We start from the raw sequence: 21,127 nt of genomic DNA on the forward strand, positions 1-21,127 counted from the left end.
CCTCATTCTTCATACTTGTCAGTGATTTGACTCAGAATGTAGTTTAGCCCTAGTTTCATGATATGATATAGAATCGTTATCTTCTAGGGTTGCGATTCTGAGTAATTCGTTAATGTTTGTCACTCTGAACATCATGAACTCAACATGTAATCTTTATAGACTTATGCATTGTTATCACATGAGTCTCAGTTAGTGTATAACCAGTTATTTGCATGAGTCCCATAATCCGAAACAGTTATCATGCTATCAGCTATAACCAGTTTCAGTATTGTAAATTATTAATGTGGAACACCTGTATACGTATTTTTAGGCCCTAGGCCTGCGTTTATGCATACGTATTGCTTGGAGCCGAGGCCACGCTTTTGTGCACATTATTTGGGCCCTAGGCCACGATTATATTTAAAGTTTTACGGGTGATTCTTCATCGAATAGGGAGTACTTTAGCTTCTTGCTTTCCGTTTAGTTGACTTTTTCGGTTCAAAGTATTTTATTGCTTCGCTGTTTTTACATACCGGTACAATTCAAATGTGCTGATGTCCCTTTTATTGCTTGGGAGCCTGCATCTCGCGATGCCGGCAATGATATACCGGTTGACGACTCAACTATTTAGGAGTGCACGTATCAGCTACTTGTAAGCCCTAAATTCCTTCGGGGCATTATCAGCTATCCAGTTATTTCAGTTTATAGACAACTCTATTATTCAGTATTCTTATAGGCTTCATAGACACAGTCCAGACAATCAGATACTTATTATGTTAGCCATGCTGGCAGTTATTTAGTTGTTTTGGTTTAGCCATGTTGACTACGTTCAGATATTTCAGATTGTCTAAGTATTTCCACATTATGATTTCAGACAGACTTTTAGTATATCAGCATGTGTTTCGTTGTTTTCCATATTCAGTTATGTTTTGATATCAAATGTTGATTCAGCCGATTGGTTCGCTCAGTCACAAGTAGTCAGGCACCGGGTGTCGTGTTATGTCTTGGCCCAGGTTCGGGGCGTGATAATGATATTTTAAGGAATTAAAGAGTCCGACCAAGGAACTAAAAGGAGATGATATGGTATGTATATGAGGTCGACTAGTACAAAAAGGGATGATCTAAAATAGCAAGAGAAAAGCAAGCAAAGAAAGGTGCCATATCTGAACAAGAGAATTTGTCTACTAGTAGAGAAATAAGGAGCAAGGAAAAAGAGTACAATAATTAAGAGTGCTCATATACCGGCAGGGAGCCGTAGCAATCATTAGTTAAGACCATCTTAATGGCAACAGGTCCCAGGACAGTAACTAGTTATCATTTGACCACTGAGTACATACATAAAAACATGAGGATATGGAACTAATGAATAAGTTCGACAGAGAATTGGGAGGATATGAAAGAAGACTAATGAGCTCATAGTATAAGAGCATGGAGATCAGGAACTAAAGGAAGACAACCATTTCAAGAAACTAATAAAAGCGTCGTAAGCTCGCAAGCTACATCATTCGAGGACGAATGTTCCTAAGGGGGGTAGGATGTTACACCTCTCATTTTAAGAGAATGAGCATGAAGGTTGAGTTGATTTGAAGGTTTAGCAAGTCTTAAAAGTGAAAATAGTTATGGAGGAAAGGTCATAAACTGTTGTGTTGTAGTTGTTGTGTTTATGGACTGTTTTGAGCATGTTGTGGCCGTGTGGCTGGGCTGATTTACATGTATAGAGATGGTATCTAATGTTATTGGTGTGTTGATGAGATTATGCTCCTTGATTGGGAAGAAAGGAAGTGTATATTGTTGTTGTATATTGAAAAACATCGTGTGGGATGTTTTATGGAATATTTTGGTATTGATGATGATGTGGTTGATATTAGTATGGCTATTGTTGTTGTTTTGTTAGTATTGTGATTTCGGGCTAGGGATATAAACAGGGGAGATGCTGCCCGAATTTCGGCAGACTTTAAAAGGAATTAATTTGAGGGCTTAAGACAAGCATATGACGATAAGCCTAACGATAATATGAATTCTCTTGAATGTAGATTTACGAGCTTTGGAGGATAAGCGTTAAATAGTTAAAGTTAAGGCGACCGAAAAGGTATGTTAAGGCTAGTCCCTTTCTTTTAAAAGGCATGATTCCTATATTATGATTCCATATGTGTTTCCATAAACTTCTTACTTCCAAAAGTTAGAAGTTCATGATTCTTAAAAGCTTCTTATGCTACTAAACATGGGATGTTTTCTATGATGAACATGATGATGATGATTTTAATTCTAGAAATTCCAAAGCTTATGATTTTAATGTTGTTATGAGATTATTGAGCTTATTTCATGATTTTCTCGATTTTATTGATTGTTTTTTATCTCACCTTATAATAATTGTTCCTTCAAGGTGAGATATAGCGATGATGATTGTTCCATAATATAAATTGGAGGTTATCGACCTTACGTCACTCCGATAGAGTCATAGCTTTTATTTGGGCTCTTATGCATGCTACTTATATTATATATATATATATATATATATATATATATATATATATATATATATATATATATATAATATAAGTAGCATGCATAAGAGCCCAAATAAAAGCTATGACTCTATCGGAGTGACGTAAGGTCGATAACCCTCCAATTTATATTATGGAACAATCATCATCGCTATATCTCACCTTGAATATGTATAAATATCTATATATATATATATATATATGTATGTATATAGGGGATATGGGGAAATGTGATGCGTTATATATGCATAACCACCTGATCAGTTGGTATATTATGATATTGTCCCGGACGCGGGATATATGGATAAATGTATCGGGCCGTTCGTTCAGTGGCAATATATATATATATATATATATATATATATTTATATATAATGATGATATGATATATGGATCGGGCTGCACGTTGCGCAAAAATATAAAATATTTATGGATCGGGCTGCACGTTCCGTAGCACTATTATATATATATATATATATATATATATATATATATATATATATATGAGGAAAGTTATTTTTAAAGCAAGCTAAGCATGCATGGTATCCGCCTTATGAGGCAATCAGATGTACAAGTTATCTTTATCTCATGTTATGTTCTATATTTCTTATTATGTTGTTATTCATGCCTTACGTACTCAGTACATTGTTCGTACTGATGTCCTTTCTTGTGGACGTTGCGTTCATGTCGCGAGTAGACGGTATACGGATTTGACCCATAGGTGATTTATTAGTGAATTCTCGGGGGAGCACTCCACTTTACTTCGGGAGATGTAGTCTATTGGTATTGAAGAGCTACAACTTTATAACGGCTAATATCGTGCAAAAGCGGCAAAGTCATTATATATATATATATAGGGGAACGTCCCAACAAAACACACGCCGAGGAGGCTACCTTCATACACAGCTGCCATGACAAACATATTTAGCTACGCAAGCCGACAAGGCTGCCACTACAAATGGGTACGCCCCAAACACAAGTCATAACCACATATACAAAACAACAACCACACATAGACCCACACTTGTGACCACAGACCTCTAAGAGTGACAACGACATCATAGGACGGGACAGGGCCCCGCCGTACCCTGAACAATAACATATGTACATATCAAAAGGTTATACCACGAAACTATGCTCGGAACAAAGGAGCACTCAAATAGGCCGAGTAGATATCCTAGGTGGTGGATCCCGAAGCGAGCGTACGCACTGCGGGCATGAAACGCCCCCGAAGAAAGGGGTCGTACGGAATATGTGCGAGTATGTAAAGCATGAACATAGTAAATGGAATCATATCGAGACAAGGTGAACGGGATTCAATGCAACAAACGAGTTTCATAAAACTTGCCTTTGAACATATTTCATCCGTATCGTTCTCATATAATGTCATTATAGTATTTCATAATCAAAGTCGCATAATCATTACGTATGTAACATATATAACGTGTCCCGCCCTCTAGTGAGGAACTCGGTAATTATAATCATAACATTATAAACATAAGCATATACGTGTCCCGGCCCTTCAATAAGGGACTCGGTAATAAGGAATGTACGCCCTCCTGGCCTCCATATCCAAATTATCATATCATCATCATCATATATATATATATATATAACGTGTCCCGGCCCTCTAGTGAGGGACTCGGTGAATAGTATAATAGTTGCGCGCACGAGAACATACCCTGGCCCGGGACTCAGTGAAGGATATAGCGGTAGCACGAGCAGAGTAATAAGCAACCACATATATATATAAAACATTTTTGAGACTCAATGATTAGTAAACCAAATCAGCTCTCGGACATTAGCATGTTACACTTTATGAAAATCAAGCATACTTATGCAATTCCTTTTAAGAATAAGAACTCCTATGCATCACATACTAGTCCATCATGTAATAAATAATGAGATCATAGTTCCATTATATCAACATTTTCAACATTACGGATGAATAACAATCACATGTCATACTAGCAGTTAGAGAGTGGAGTCACCTCGAGGCTCAGATTATATCTTACTTACGTCTAGGACATGCCAAAAAGAAGGAAGGAATAGGCTTTGCGTACCTTTAGCGTTTAATCGTATAATAACTTGTACTTGCTGCCCAACAACACTTATCCTATATCAAGATATCAAGAGCTATAGTTAGTCTACAAAGGATCTTAATACGCACTCTAACACTCACAAACCCTTTCAAACATTTAGACGACGTTTCGTTCGCACTCAAACCAACTAGTGCTACAAGCTAACATTGCTAATCATTCCTTTCTTATTTCATTCCAAACTTGTTTAACACGACTTAGGAAACTTTGGACAGCTTGTATACCATTCAATTCAGTCCCAACTCACGGCCAAACAGCCCACCAACAATACCATTTCACTTTTACTACATGTTCATAATGACATTCAATCATTCAACAACATTACTTCACTTCTAACCTCAAAACAGTCCACGGTTTGGACTGCTTATACATCTCTACATGATTTATTTCACTAACACCTTAATTCACATATTCAACATACATACAATATACCACAATGTGCACAACAACAACAATCAAAATTTGGCACAAAACAGTCCATAATCTTCCCTAAAACAGTCCCCTTACACGGCTTCAATGCCATTTTTACAACTTCTCGATTTTTACTCATTTATCCACATTACAACACCTTCAATCCACATCCAATATATATACAAGAAGATTAAACATGACCCTATTAAAGCCTACAACACACGGCTCATGTAAATTTTTAGAGGACGGTCCAATATCAACATGCAACATTATAAACCAACTTTCACAATCTTTGTACATTTACATATGTTGACACACATTCAATTCATCAACAAAACATGCAACATGAAACCAACCATGACTTCACCAAGCTCACGGATCACTCTTGAATCCAACCACAACATCAATCCAACGGCAACATGCATGAGTTATACATTCAAATCTTCATACAACACAAGAACAATGATCATTCTTACCTTGTAACTATTCTTCAATCGGCTAGCCTCCACCTTCACTTCTTGGATTTTAACACTTGTTCTTGCTATGTCAATGGATGCTACACGTTAATATACCTTCAATAGAGTTGGATTACTTAGGAAAACTGAAATTTTTTTTGAAGAAATTTGGACCCTCACTCTCGGCTAGCTCTAGGCCGAGAGTTTCCCTTTCTCTCTCTATGTTCTTAATCTTTGAGATGATGAAATGAATTGTATAATGAGGTATGAATCAGAAATTCCCTTTATATATGCAGTCCACAAAGTGGACATGTGTCCCACCCAAGTTCTTAGCCAATAAGAGTTGGCCAAATCACAAGTGGGACCCACACGGCCACTTAGGCTCACTAATGATGTACTTAAGCTCTTAATCTCACTTAGTCATCCAATCTTGGTCAATTAATCCTTATTCTCCAATATTGTTCGTATACCAAACGAAATTCATAGGCTAATTGATGCATCGGAACGAAATCGGGAGATGAAAACCCTTACCGGGAACCCTAAAACCGCTTTGTCTTTAACTTGTCGCACTTAGCTTTATAATGTCCCTATGTAAAGATACGGGACATAACAACTTATGCCTTACATACTCAATATATTATTCGTACTGACGTCCTTTTTTTTATGGACGCTGCGTTCATGCCCTCAGGTGGACAGGGAGACAGACTCGACCCTTAGGCTGCTTCATCAGAGATTGCCTAGCGAAGCTCTATTTGATCCGGAGTTGCAGTTGTTGGTACTATTCTTTTGTGTGCATCCATAAGTATGGTGGGGTCCTGTCCCATCTTTATGATATCACATACTCTTTTTAGAGGCTCGTAGACAGTCGTGTGTAGCTAGATACCTCTCAGCCTTGTTGGCTCATATTTTGTATATTATTTTGATGGCCTTATCGGCTTGTGTATATATATGGCTAGTTGATGATCTTGGTATAAAAGTTCCTCAGTTCGTTGGAACTTGTATTATTGATGCATAGTAAATGCGAGTTAGCCATATGGCTCACCTAGATATGATCGTGAAGGTATGATGAGAGGTTCTCGGTGAGTTAGTTCCGGGTGCCCGTCATGGCCCTTCGGTTGGGTCGTGACACAATGGCCACAAACGACCAAGAAATTATTGAAGGAAAGCATTACATACCTGAGGACAATGGTGCCTCTGTCTAAATCTCTTCTGGGGGTGGAAATAAATGCAAATACCTAAACTTCATATCTTCCTCAGCTTCCCAAGTCATTTCTTCCTTATTATTGTTTCTCCATAAAACTTTAACTGAAGCTACATCTTTGGTTCTAATTCTCCGAACTTGTCTATCTAGAATAGCAATGGGAACTTCTTCATAGGACAGTTGCTCGGTGACTTGGACATCATCTACAGGTACAACTCTGGAGGGATCTCCAATGCACTTGAGAAGCATCGATACATGAAAAAATGGATGGACTGATTCCAAGTCCGAAGGTAGATCTAACTCATAAGCCACTTGGCCTACCTTGCGTACAATCTTGTAAGGCCCAATATAGCAGGGGCTAAGCTTGCCCTTTTTGCCAAATCTCATAACGCCTTTCATCGGCGACACCTTCAAGAATACCCAGTCATTAATTTGGAACTCTAAGCCCTGTCGACGCTTATCTGCATAAGATTTCTGATGACTCTGAGCTGTTAATAATCGGTCCTGAATAAGCTTGACCTTTTCTATGGCTTGCTGGATCAAGTCTGGCCCTATTAGTTTAGTTTCTCCCACTTCAAACCACCCAACTGCTTATCTACACTTGCGCCCATATAAAGCCTCATACGGAGCCATTTGGATGCTGGAATGACAACTATTGTTACACCCGAACTCTATAAGCGGTAAGTGATCATCCCAACTACCTCCAAAATCAATCACACATACCTGTAACATATCCTTAAGAGTATGGATGGGACGCTCAGCTTGTCCATCCGTCTGGGGATGAAATGTTGTATTAAGGCTTAGTTGAGTTCCCAAACCTTCTTGGAAGGACTTTCAGAAGTTAGTTGTAAACTATGTCCCTCTATCAGAAATAATAGATACCGGAACACTATGAAGCCGGACTATCTCTTTGACATAAAGCTTTGCATAATCTTCAGATGCGTATATAGTTCTGAGTGGTAGGAAATGAGCTAATTTCATAAGTCTATCCATAATTACCCATATAGAATCATACTAATGCTGAGAATGAGATAAGCGTGCGATAAAATCCATATTAATCACTTCCCATTTTCAAGTTGAAATTTCCATAGCTTGCAACAATCCACCGGCTTTTGATGCTCAATCTTTACGTGTTGACGATTAGGGCATTGAGCTACGAATTAGGCTATGTCTTTCTTCATTCCGTTCCACCAATATATATATTTAAGATCATGATAGATTTTCGTCGCTCCTGGATGAACAGAATAACGGGAACAATGGGCTTCCTCCAAAATCTAATGACGAAATCCGGCAACACTTGGAACACACAACCTGCCTCGTTATCTGAGAACTCCATCTGCAGAAATTTCAAAGGATGACTTCTCCTTCTGAGGGAGTGTATTTCTGTAATGAACTAGTATGGGATCCTCATACTGGAACTCTTTCACTTCAACCACTAGTGACGAAACAGCTGAATTCTGAATAGAAACTTCCATATTGCCCGAGTCCATTACCCGGACTCCGAGGCTGGCTAATATTCGAAGCTCACGAGCTAACTCTCTTTTCCTTGGCTGAACATCACATAAGCTTCCCATAGATCTACGGCTAAGAGCATCAGGCACAACGTTCGCCTTCCCGGGATGATATAGAATGCTAACATCATAATCTTTCAACAACTCCAACCATCGCCTTTGCCGTAAATTCAACTCCTTCTGCTTGAAAATATACTGGAGACTCTTGTGATCTGTATAAATATCAACGTGGACACCAAACAAATAATTTCTCCACATCTTTAATGCATGAATCACCGCGGGTAGCTCAAGATCATGGGTTGGTAGTTTTTCTCGTGTTTTCGCAACTGCCTTGAAGCATAAGCAATAACTTTACCGTGCAGCATTAACACACACCCCAACCCCACTCTTGAATCATCACAATATATGACATAGCCCTCTAACCCTTCAGGACGTGTCAGAATTGGGGCCGAAGTCAATCTATCTTTCACCTCCCAAAAGCTGTACTCACAAGCATCCATCCATTGAAATTTAGCTGATTTCTGAGTCAGCTTCATTAATGGTGCAGAAATAGAAGAAAAACCTTCTACAAATCTTCTGTAATAACCTGCCAAACCCAAAAAACTACGGACCTCCGTAGGTGTTGTAGGCCTTGGCCAAGTCTTCACAGCATCAATTTGCTGGGTATCCACCCGGATACCATCAGCTGAAATAGTATGCCCCAGAAAGGTCACAGAATTTAATTAAAACTCACATTTAGAAAATTTTGCAAATAGCTCCCGAGCCTGAAGAACTTTAAGGACAGTATGCAAATGATCTGCATGCTCTGACTCAGATCGAGAATATACCATGATATCATCGATAAACACAATCACAAATAGATATAGGAAATGCCTATACACAATATTTATCAAGTCCATGAACACTGCCGGTGCATTAGTCAGTCCAAACGATATTACCCGAAACTCGAAATGACTATATCTAGTTCTGAAGGATATCTATGGAATATCTTTCTCTCTAACTCTTACCTGGTGATACCCAGATCTTAGATTTATTTTTGAGAACCATTTGGCACCCTGCAACAGATCGAATAAATCATCAATTCTTGGGAGCGGATATTTATTCTTGATCGTCAACTTATTCAGCTGTCTGTAATCAATACACATTCGCAAGGAGCCATCTTTCTTTTTTACAAACAATACAGGTGCTCCCCAAGCCGACGAACTAGGCCTAATAAAGCCTTTCTCAAGCAAATCCTTCAATTGCTCCTTCAACCTTGCGAGAGCCATTCTATAAGGAGGAATAGATATGGGCTTAGTATCCGGTAATACATCAATAGAGAAATCAATCTCTCGCTCGGGTGGAAGTCCTGGAAGCTTATCAGGAAACACATCTGGAAACCATTCACCACGGGGACAGATTTAAGAGTTGACGACTTTGCCTCTATATCATGAACCCGAACTAAATGATAAATGTGACCTTTTGCAATCATTTTCCTTGCCTTAAGATAGGAAATAAACCTACCTCTCAGAGACGCTCTATTTTCCTTCCATTCTAAATCTGGTTCTCCCGTAAACTGGAGACGAACTATTTTGGTTCTACAACCAACATTGGCATAGCAAGAAGCAAACCAATCGATTCTCATAATGACATCAAAATCTACCATTTTCAACTCATGTAGGTCAACCATAGTATGGTTGTCACAAATCATAACTACGCAATTTCTACATACCCGACTAGCTATCACTGGGTCTCTAATGGGTGTAGACACTTCAAAAGGCTTAATTGGTTCAGGTTTCACCCCAATACGATCTACAACATAAGGGGTAATATATGATAATGTAGAATCCGGATCAATCAATACATATACATCATGAGAAAATACCGATAATATACTTGTGACAATATCGGGAGAGGACTCAAGATCCTGTCGCCCCGCTAGAGCATAAATATGGTGCTGAGGACCACTAGAACTAGGCGCTCCTCCTCCGCCCTCTCGCCACGGCCACCGGGTGTTCGCGAGGCGAGGCCTTGCCGGAGGCGTATAGATGATGAAGAACCAGCTGCTGACCATATGCCTTGGACCCTACCCCTACTACCTATCGATGGACAATCACGTATGATATGGCTCGGCCGATTACGTACATAGCAAACATCCGAACCCAATCAAAGAATGTCCCCAATATAGAACTACCGTACCGAGCGCATCGCGGTGCGGTGGTCTCGACTGCCCGAATCACCCCCGGCACCGAGACCTTGAAGCTCAAGCCCCGACCTCGGTCCGATGGTCAGGTTCATCAAATCTCTCGTTCGCATGTTGCAGAGGTGCACTAGTCGCTGAATGGCCTGAGTGCCTAGAATACTGCTGTCTCTGCCCTCCTCTAAACTCACTAGCCAGACCCGAGGATTTGGCCCTTTTACTATAACCTCTATCATAATCACGCTCACCCCTTTCCTGCTGTTATTATTCTTCCAGGTTCTGGGCATGGGCCTGAATATGAGAAATATCCATCCCTTCCTGAAGTGAGTCTGTCAAGCACTCCTTAATCAAATGTGGCCCTAAACCACTTACAAACCGATGGATGCAGTCCCCCATATTGGCTACCATTACTGGAGCATACCTAGCCAAGGAATTAAAATGGAGGCTATACTCTAGAGCACTCATACTTCCCTGTTGAAGATTCAAGAACCTCTAAGCTCTAGCCCATCGCACTTCGGGTAGCAAATAGTGTCGAGGAAAGCATCTACAAACTCTTGCCATATTGGTGGGGGTGCATTGACTCCTCTAGAAGACATCCAAACCGTATACCAATGAACCGCAACATCCCGTAGTCTATAGGAGGCCAACTCTACCGATTCAACGTCCAAAACCCGTAATGTTCTCACTATTCCATCTATAAAGCCCTGTGGATCCTCGTGCGATTTTGACCCAAAGAATTCTAGAGGGTTCAAGCTAATAAAATCACAGGCTCTGGCACTGACTACTCTATCATCGTGACCGGTACCTTGCCTCTGGGCCTGAGGGGCGACTAACTAAGTCATCAAATGGATAGCCTCTTTCACTTCTTGGGCTGAGGCATCTGGTGGAGGAACTAGGGGTGTTGGAGCTGGAGCTGAGGCTCTTTCATGCTCCTTTGAAGAGGGCGGTGAGCGAAAGGACAAAGCTGGAACCTCATTATGGGACTCACCCTCCTCTATATCTGTCGGCGGTACCCTTTCAGTCCGCTTTCCTTCCACTAGCTTGCCCTTTTGGGCTGCTGTAGCTTTTCTCATTACGGGCATCGCTAAAAACATAACACTGTTAAGGAAAGAGAAACTCTTGTATCATGGCTCTATCGCATGATCTATGATGATGAAGAAGGCCATTCATTCCTAAATGCCTGTAGCTTCCTATTTATAAGTGCGGCGCGCCACACACCCATAAATAAGACTCTACTAGAAACGGCTTGTAGACACACCCTAGGACGAACTGCTCTGATACCACTTTTGTCACAGCCCAATCGGAGGCCATGACGGGCACCCGGAGCTAACCTGCCGAGCACCTATCGTCATACTTTAATAATCATGTCTAGGTGAGCCACATGGCTATCTCATAGTTCCATGCATCAATAACACAATTTCCATCGGGCTAAGGCACTATTTTTGTACAAACATCATCAACTATGCCTATATATATATATATACACACAAGCCGACAAGGCTATCAAAATTATATACACAATATGAGCGACAAGGCTAAGAGATAATTAACTGTACACAACTATCTACGAGCCTCTAAGAAGAGTACATAAAACCATAAAGACGGGACAGGACCTCGCCATGCCCATATATGTACACCAAAAGAATAATACCAACTATTTCGCTCCGGGATCAAATGGAGCACCTCTATGCAATCACTGAAGAAGCAACCTACTGGTCTGGTCTGTCTCCCTGTCTAGCTGCGGGCATGAACGCAGAGTCCACAAACAAAAGGACGTTAATACGAATAATGTACTGAGTATGTAAGGCATGAATAATAACATGATACAAGTATGAAGAATAACATAAGACAAATAAATCGTTAATACCTCTTATGACATTTGTTATGCGTACTTAACCCTCATTTGAAGAAGACATTTCATACATATACTTATAATAATACCATACCCGACCATATAGGTTTGGCATCATCCATACCCGGCGATATCGAGGCTTGGTGTTATCCGTACCCAACTGCAGTGGTGTACGCACAATAGATATCATACCGGCCATATAGGCTCAGTGTCACAACATAGCTTCATGCATTTATGACATAAATAAGTATCCAAGAGAAACATTACAACACTACCGGGGTGACATAAAGTCGATAAACCCCCGATTTCTATTATTGAATCATCATCATCATCATTATCATCATCACTATTATGATCATCATCATTATCATCATCACTATATCATCATCATCATTATCATCATCACTATGATGAGCTTTTGCCAAAGTATTTCAAGAATATTGTAAGCTATGAACTTCTAGCATCTCTAGGATTAGGACATTGTGAATATCTTAGATGGCATCTCTAGAATTGAACTCATTATCATAATCATTATCATTATCAACACAAGGAACATTTTCAACAATATCATGAGAATTTGGAGAATCATGGGCTTATAGCATCCATGAAGATAGGAATATTGTGGATATCAAGCCTAGGTTCACAATAAGGAAATCATGCCTTCAGAAACAAGGGTTAGACTTACATACCTTTACGTCTTCTTAACTACTTAACGTTCTTCCCCCAAAGCTCAAAAACTCTACATTCAAGAGAATTCATACTAAGGTTAAGTCTTGAAAACGCTTCTAAGTTCAAACTAGTGCTATTAACGAACTAACGAGATTTGGGCAGCATTTTCCCTATTTTATCAACTTCCACCAAATTACAAATCAACTCTCAAACAACAACAACAACAACAACAATATCCACAATATCATATTCAAGAAGTTACATTCAATACAATCTCAAATTTATCCAAAATTCCCTTTTTAAGTTCATATCACGGTCATCTTCTTCACTTCAACATTTATGATTTCTCCATTTTAATTCTTTTCCTTTCCAAGAGTCACTAAACCTTTATATCAACTCAATCATGTAAATAATAGGAATATCATACCTTATTATGGAAGAAACTCACCTTTCCCAACTCCTTTCAAGGCCAAGTTTATCATAACTTTGGAGAGAAGAAAGAACAATCACCTTCCGTGGATTCCCTTTGGGTTTTGATGTTGATTCTCTCTTTGGTTGATATGGGAAGGTTTGGAATGTTAGGGAACCTTCAATAACGCCCAAGAATACTCTAGAGAGGTGGGGAAATAAGTTTGGAAGGTTGGAATGAAAATGAGGTCTCTGGGGATTTAAAAAAGTGGCAAAAATCGTCCCCGACTCAATTGGCGGTGAGTATGCGACCTAGCACACTAAGTGTGCAGCCGCACACTCTCTCTACCACTTGGGGGTGGTGTTTTCCAGTGATTACACAGAAAATGGGGAGTTTCTAGTCAGTATGCGGCTCAGCACACTCAATGTGCGACCACACACTGCCCCAAATTCTCCGTTTTTGCGAAATCGCGTTCTTTTCGATTCGTTTGACCTCCAATCCTTATGAAACCTTCTTGGAACTAGTATAAAACTTCATTAACCATATAAGGGACCCCATATCCTCCCCTCAAGGAATTAACACAAAATGCCTAACTCAAACAATACAAAATCTTCTCAAACCATGACTCAAATTCCAATCTTTCAACAAACTTACTTCCACCGCTTCATATGACCCTGAAATCTTAAGGTACATACTTGGAATTGTTGGATAACATTCTTAGCCTCATAACGGCTTCATGTCTGCTTTAGTCTTGCGTTGGTTTACTCATAATGCAGATGACACGAAATTTCCAATATGTAACATAACCCCAAACTTTCTATACACTTCAAAATCATATCAGACTATACTCATCTGGGATAAACACTTACTCACATAACTTTAGAGGGAACTATCACATCTTCTTATCTCATAATAATATTTACTTCTTATAGTAACTTACTACTGTCGTGCTCTCTAACTCCGATCTGACTAAACTTAAACAAACTAAAACTATTCTCGAAAACTTAATATCGTCCCCTCATGGTTTTTATTTCGTAAACCATCTCTTTTATTCACGGGCATAGTTCATATGAAAATTTCATATGTGGTGATAACTGGGGATGCCTTGTCCTGACAACCTGCTAAAGCATACAAGTGGTCCTAACTGAGGCTTGTATTACCAGACTTAGCTGTATTACGACCTGACTGGGCTTGATAATTAAGAGGAGCCACCGAAACACATATCAAGGCCTGAAAGATACACCCCTTGGTGTCTCCTATCACACTTGTTGCACATAAGATTCTGAAAACCTCTGTGGCTCACACCGGTCTATCACTGAGAGGCTGGTGCTGTTAAACTCTATTTTTGGATGAACTGACCTTTTTGATCATATCTAGACGTTGGGACCAGTGCACTGGTTGCAAATGGAGTGGATCATGATGACCTCCTATAGAAAACTGTCTGCCTCCACCTCCCTGAGATCCTCCATGATTTACGTTTCCTGCAGACTTAGCTCGTTGTTGATTGCTCTATTATTCTCTTCATGTCATCTCTCGTTCTCCTTTCTCAAGTGCATCGTTATTATTTAACTCCCAAAATCATTAAACTACACCCCTTCTCAGGTAACATACACTTTAATAAGGTACACTTTATTCCACTTTTATTATCACCTCAAGTCTCATTCGTTACCAGCAAGTACTTCACAATTGTACCCCTATGGGTAATCATCCTTAGTTGGACATTCAATTCCATACCCGTCGCTTGCACATTCGAAGCGTACGTAATTCGATAGGAAGAGAAGATTACCTATTACTCTAAGCTTCATGGCACGATCTAGAGTAGAAAGAAATGAGACAATCCTGAATATCTTGGTGGTCAACTGTTTATATGTGTGGGCGAAACATGCATATAAAAGTGACCCTACTGGACACGGCTTTATAGACACCCTAGGACACTTGAACCTAGCACTCTGATACCAATCTTTATCACGCCCCGAACCATGGCCTAGGGGTAACACGGCACTCGGTGCTAAGCTTCAATGTGACGGCGAACCCGAACCTATAAAATTTGAATCAACATGGGATATCAAAACATACATGAATAAGGAAATAAGACTAACACATGTTGATCTAGTAAAAAGTCTGACTGAATTATATTAAATGCGAAATTTAATGTTTAAGTCTGAAACATTTGAATAAATAGCCAACAATGCTAATACATCAAAGTCAACTAATATATGGTACTGAACTATGTCTATGAAGCCTCTAATGAATACTGAAAGATAACTATCTAAAACTGGAAAGACTGAAAGCAGGATAATGCCCCGGAAGGCTGGGCTCCTGGGCTTTGTACGAGCGATCCTAGCTAATTTGGATCGTCAACACATGCAAGTCGTTACACCTGCATCGCGAGATGCAAGCTCCCAAGCAATAAAAAGGGACATCAGCACATTTGAATTGTACTGGTATGTAAAGCAATTGAAAGAAGAAATATAAGTACTGAAACTGAAACTGAACTAAACAGGAAGGCAAGGATCTGAAGTACTCCCTGTTCTGAATGAAGAATCACCTGTATAACTGTAAATATAAACTGTGGCCTAGGGCCCAAATAAATGTGCACAAAAATGTGGCCTCAAGCCCAAGCAATATGTTTGCATAAATTGTGGCCGAGGGCACAAAAATAAAGATATAGGTGTTTAACTTTAAACAATTTACAAGACTGAGACTGGCTATAGCTGATAGCATGATAATTATTTCCGATTATGGAACTTAAGCAAATAACTGATTATAAACTGACTGAGACACTTGTGATGTTAATACACAAGTTTATAATGATTACGTACTGAGTTCATGATATTCCAAATGATCACCATGAACGAATTATGAAACTATAACCCTAAAAGAGAGCAGTTATGCAAGTTATTTAAGAAACTAGGGCTAAATTGTATTCTGAGTCAAATTACTGTTAAGCATATAGTGAGGCATAGGGAGAATCATAAACATTCCCTAACATAGATAGTTAGCCTCACATACCTGTAACACTCCAAAACTTGAAGAAAAGGTCTGAACTTTTGAAGAAGAAACCCAAAGCTTAGAACTTGAAACCCCGAGAAGAGTTTTCACTGATTTTCGTAGCAACTGTTCATAGCTCAAACCACACTGCTTCGGACTTCTAAATCCGATCTCCAATGTTCACATTTAATAACTATATGTTGCGATCACTCAGTCAAAATTTGGGCACGATCCAACAGTTAAATTATCGAAAAACGCCAAACAAAGCTGGCTGGTCGGAGGAAAATCTATAGCAGAATTACTAGGGTTTTGTGTTTGATGGAGTGCATCTAAATCAATCCTATTTCATGATTGTAACAACCATTAAATGTCTAAAACTTAATAATAACTCCATATAATCCATTAATGATTGAGGGGCTTACCTTTTTGAAGAAATCCCAAAGCTTCATTCCAAATTCGACCTTGAAAGGATTTTTTCCAAAATCTAGCAATTCCAAATAATTATTCGGTGTTAATCTAGCGTTAACTTAATATAATTGACATAGGGATTTGAATTAAGAAATCACCTTAGGTGTTTGGTACCAGCTCTGGTCGAAAATCCTTACATAAAACGTTTTAGGGTTGTACTTATAGGTTATCATAAAGGCTTGGGCTTTAAAACCTAATCCTACAAGAATCGGGATTTCCAGTTTACATGTCCTTAGTAAATTGGCCATAACTCTTCGTATAGGACTTTGTTTGATGTGAGTCTTATATGGATGGAAAGGTATTTCAATGGGCTACAACTTTCATGTTTTGAGTTTTCTCCAATTCTCAACGGATTTTCACGAAAACAGGCTGGAAGATAGACCTACCATAAACTTAGCCTCTATCGAATCTTGAGCACCTTACTATTAGCCACCTTGCGACGATCATATCTCCTTGCTCGGATCTCCGATTGGCATGATATTTATATGCTTGGAACGGTACTTCCACGTACTACAACTTTTATTAAGAAACCATTTCAAAATTCTCAACTAATCAAGGGGTTATGGTTTCCCCAAGTTGGCCCCTCAGCCACTTTCATAAAATGTTCAAACCTTCAAATTTCCACTAAAACTCTAATGATACGAGTCTAACCTTTATTTTAAGATATGGGGTGTAACAAAAGAATCCTGTCAAATCAGGCATTGGACCTAAGTCACACCCCAAAAGTTAGCTCAAGTGGAGGAGGATTGCCCAAGCCTTATAAGGAGCCTAAGGTTCTCATCCGTCACCGATGTAGTATATTCTCTATACCCCGACCCCCCTCACGTCCAGATCCGTATATTCTTTTTTTTTTTATCTAGGGTCTATTGTTCGGTCTGGAGCCTGGGGTCTATTGTTCGGTCTGGAGCGTGTACATTCATTGGCCAGGGGCATTTGTCACCCTACATCAGTCAGAGATCAGTCAATTGGTTTGGGGGCCCATATTGGATCGGACCAGGGCCTAGCTCTGATACAATGCTAAATTAGGCATTGGACCTAACTCGCACCCCAAAAGCTAGCTCAAAGGGAGGGGGATCGGCCAAGCCTTATAAGGAGCTAGTGTTCTCATCCTTTACTTATGTGGCATATTCTCTTCAAACCTTTTACTCTTGGATCATATATAAACCTTTAAATTAATATTCTAAAACAGTTCGAATATTGTGTCGTTGGCCGTCCATAATCAGGAAAATATCAAATTTCATACTATATGGTTCACAGAAGGAAGGATAGGTCGAATTGTCAAAAAGATTGTTTCCATAACATTTTAAGTTACAATCAATTGTATTCATGATATTAAAATGATATTCCTAAACTTCTAGTGAGTACACCTAAAGGAACTCACTTTATTTCTCATATTAGAGGCAGAGGCGGACCCACCCTATTAGGAGGGGGGTCACGTGCCACCGCTAACCTCGAAAAAACATTTTATATATATGGTTTATACACCATAAAAAGTGCAGGTATATTTAAAAGGACCCCTGAGATATGTCCACTACTTCGGTGCAATTGATTGTTGGGTCCCTTATGTCCTTACATGATACCTAGGTTCGACCCTGGCTATAGCAGTTTAGTTTCTATTTTTTGTTGAGTTTGTTTTGTAGATTCTCTACAAATAAATTAATAAGATCACAACTCTTTTTTTTTATTCTCTGGTTCTCCCTTAACCCCCCCCCCCCCAACAAACCCCCCACCCCACACACAAACACACACAAAAAAAAAAAAAAAATGAAGAACCCCCAAATGAAATCTTTTCCCCATTCTAAACACATTCTCCTTCTTCCAATGTTGAATTTTATACTTTATACAATTTTACAAATACCTTACAATAATTATTAAATTTTTAAAGAGTTACACGCTAAACTTTGACAGTAACAATTGACATGTCAATATTAAGGCATTTGGTTATTAGTGCCCCCTCTGCGTCAAAATCCTGGGTCCGCCTCTGATTAGAGAATATTATTGCCTAATTTCCAAAAAAAAAAAAAAAGAGTGGAAAAATAATTAAAATATAAAAAGTGATGTACCTCCTCACTAAGCCTTCCTGGAAAGCTCAAGCAACACTGTAACTGCAAGTTTTTCAACTATTGCAATTGCATGGGATGTCATTTCTTTTGCATAAATAAAAAGAAAATTGTATAATTGTGGAAATATAGGCAAGTAAACCAAGTGAAATAAATATTGATTTCTTATTTTTCAGGTGAAGGTCTGGTATCATTTCAAGGACGGAAGGATTCTCTCTTATAACGTTTACCAAAAAGCCAGTTGTAGTTGCATCAAATGAAAAGCCCCTTCTAGCCACTTGCTTGATGAAAGTTGCCATTTCATTAATTCTACTACACATGAGAAATCCTTGCACAATAACATTGTAAGTGATATTGTTTGGGAAACAACTATTTTCTTCCATTTTCCTAAGCATATCTTTAGCTCCATGTAACAACCCTTGTAGACAAAATCTAGTTATCGTTGTATAGTATGTTCTCAGATTAAGAAGTAATCCCATGGAACAAAGCTTCTAAAAAATGGCATGAGCTTCGTCGGGTTTACCATATTTGCACAATCCATTAGTGACAACATTATAAAATTCAATATCAACATTTTCTCACTTTCTTTCTAACTAAAGAGTGACATAACTTCTTCGACAAGTTCATAATTAAAATAACCATTGAGCAAATTGACATGAGTGTATATATTAGGTATGGGTCCCACATATAGCATCTCGACATAAATTTTTCGGCATTGTCAATTCTTCCAACTTCAAATAGACCTTGCAAGATAGTAGTGTAGATTAAAAAAATCAGGTTTTGATCCCCTTTGAAAAATTTCACCAAACAATCTCATGGCCTCGGCCAATTTCTTTTGGTTACAGTATTCATTTATTAGTGCGCTATAGCAAATAATGTTCGATTCAATAATCTTATCTATCATGAAATCAAAGACTCTCCTCGCTCTATCTAGTTGACCATGCAAACAATATCCATCCATTATCGCAGTGTAGGTGATAACATTAGGCTCTACACCCTTATGGGTCATGTGTCTCATTACTTCCTCGGCATCTTTGACTTTCCCTTCTTTGCATACTCCGTCAATCACCATGCTAAAGGTGCGCACATCTAGATAAATGTCACGATTTATCATCTTACAGGACAAAGTCATAACTTTTTTCCAATGATAAAACTGATACAAACCACCAACTATTGAATTATATGTGACTATCTCCGGAGAAATACCTCTCTGCTTCATCTCATTCAAAAGGTTGAAGCAGCATCTATGTTTTTATCTTTGCCAAGGGCATCCATAACAATGTTGCAATTATTTATGTTGGGCATAGTTTTACCTTGCTCCATTAACCGGAGCAAACTTAAAGTTTTCTGAGTATGACCCCTTTTGTTGAGCCCATTCATGACGGTTCCCTACATGACTGCGTTAGGCTCACAAATCTTTTCTCTCGCCAACTTTTTGAACAATGCAACTGCCTCTTTGACCTTATTTTCAGCAAAGATTTCCCTTATTAGAGTGGTAAAAGTGACAACATCAAATGGAATGCCATTCTTCAAGTAAATGGGTAACGCCGAAAATTCATAATCAACACGATGCATCATGCAATAACGGTTAATCACAATATTCAAGATGAAATCATTAATTGAGATACCCAATTTCTGCATTTCTCCAAAAAGATAAATGACAGCAGAGTACTGCGTCATATATAGCATAGTCTTAAATAATTTAGAGAAGTCGACAAGAGAAGGCAGAGAGAGCATTCTAACCATTTGATGGAAGAGAGTCACAGCATCATCTAAACACTTAATGTTCTCAAAATTACTATTTAACCTGAATTTAACCTTTACTGAAATGGATTTATTACTATGAAATGAAGAATAAGCTCAGATTGTAATTGTCGAACCAGAATTGGAAATATCAAAGGAAAAGATTCAGGGAATAATACCATTGCGCAGAGAAATTCGTCTCATCTCCAATTTATGGTGTTCTTTTCCGGTGTGCCCTAAATTCGCAGGAAACTTTTTGTGGTGTCTCTCTTTGTTGTTGTTTTTTCCTGGAATATCTGTTTGTTAAGTGAGACTAACAATCATGGGAAAATGTGAAATTAATACTAATAAATACTTCGTTCATCCCATTTTATATGAATGTGTTTGACTGGACACGAATTTTAAAAAATAAATGAATACTTTTGAAACTTGCGATCTAAAATAAATTATATAAATTTATCATTTCATTAAGGGTAAAAAGGTAAATTTATAGTTGAATTGTTACTAAACATAGAAATGTCAGTATTTTTTGGATTGACTGAAAAGGAATATAAATTGGGATGGATGGAGTTCTATTTTTTTTTTTTTTTCTTTCT

At 38.7% G+C, this 21,127-nt stretch overlaps 1 pseudogene; it reads right to left on the bottom strand.

The window, feature by feature from the left end:
- Positions 1 to 18,798: 18,798 nt before the first annotated feature.
- Positions 18,799 to 20,735, bottom strand: LOC132044742 (pentatricopeptide repeat-containing protein At1g12300, mitochondrial-like; annotated as a pseudogene).
- Between the last annotated feature and the right edge of the window lie 392 nt (positions 20,736 to 21,127).

The sequence above is a fragment of the Lycium ferocissimum genome, unplaced genomic scaffold (assembly GCF_029784015.1).
Source record: "Lycium ferocissimum isolate CSIRO_LF1 unplaced genomic scaffold, AGI_CSIRO_Lferr_CH_V1 ctg517, whole genome shotgun sequence".
Classification (NCBI taxonomy): Eukaryota; Viridiplantae; Streptophyta; class Magnoliopsida; order Solanales; family Solanaceae; genus Lycium; species Lycium ferocissimum.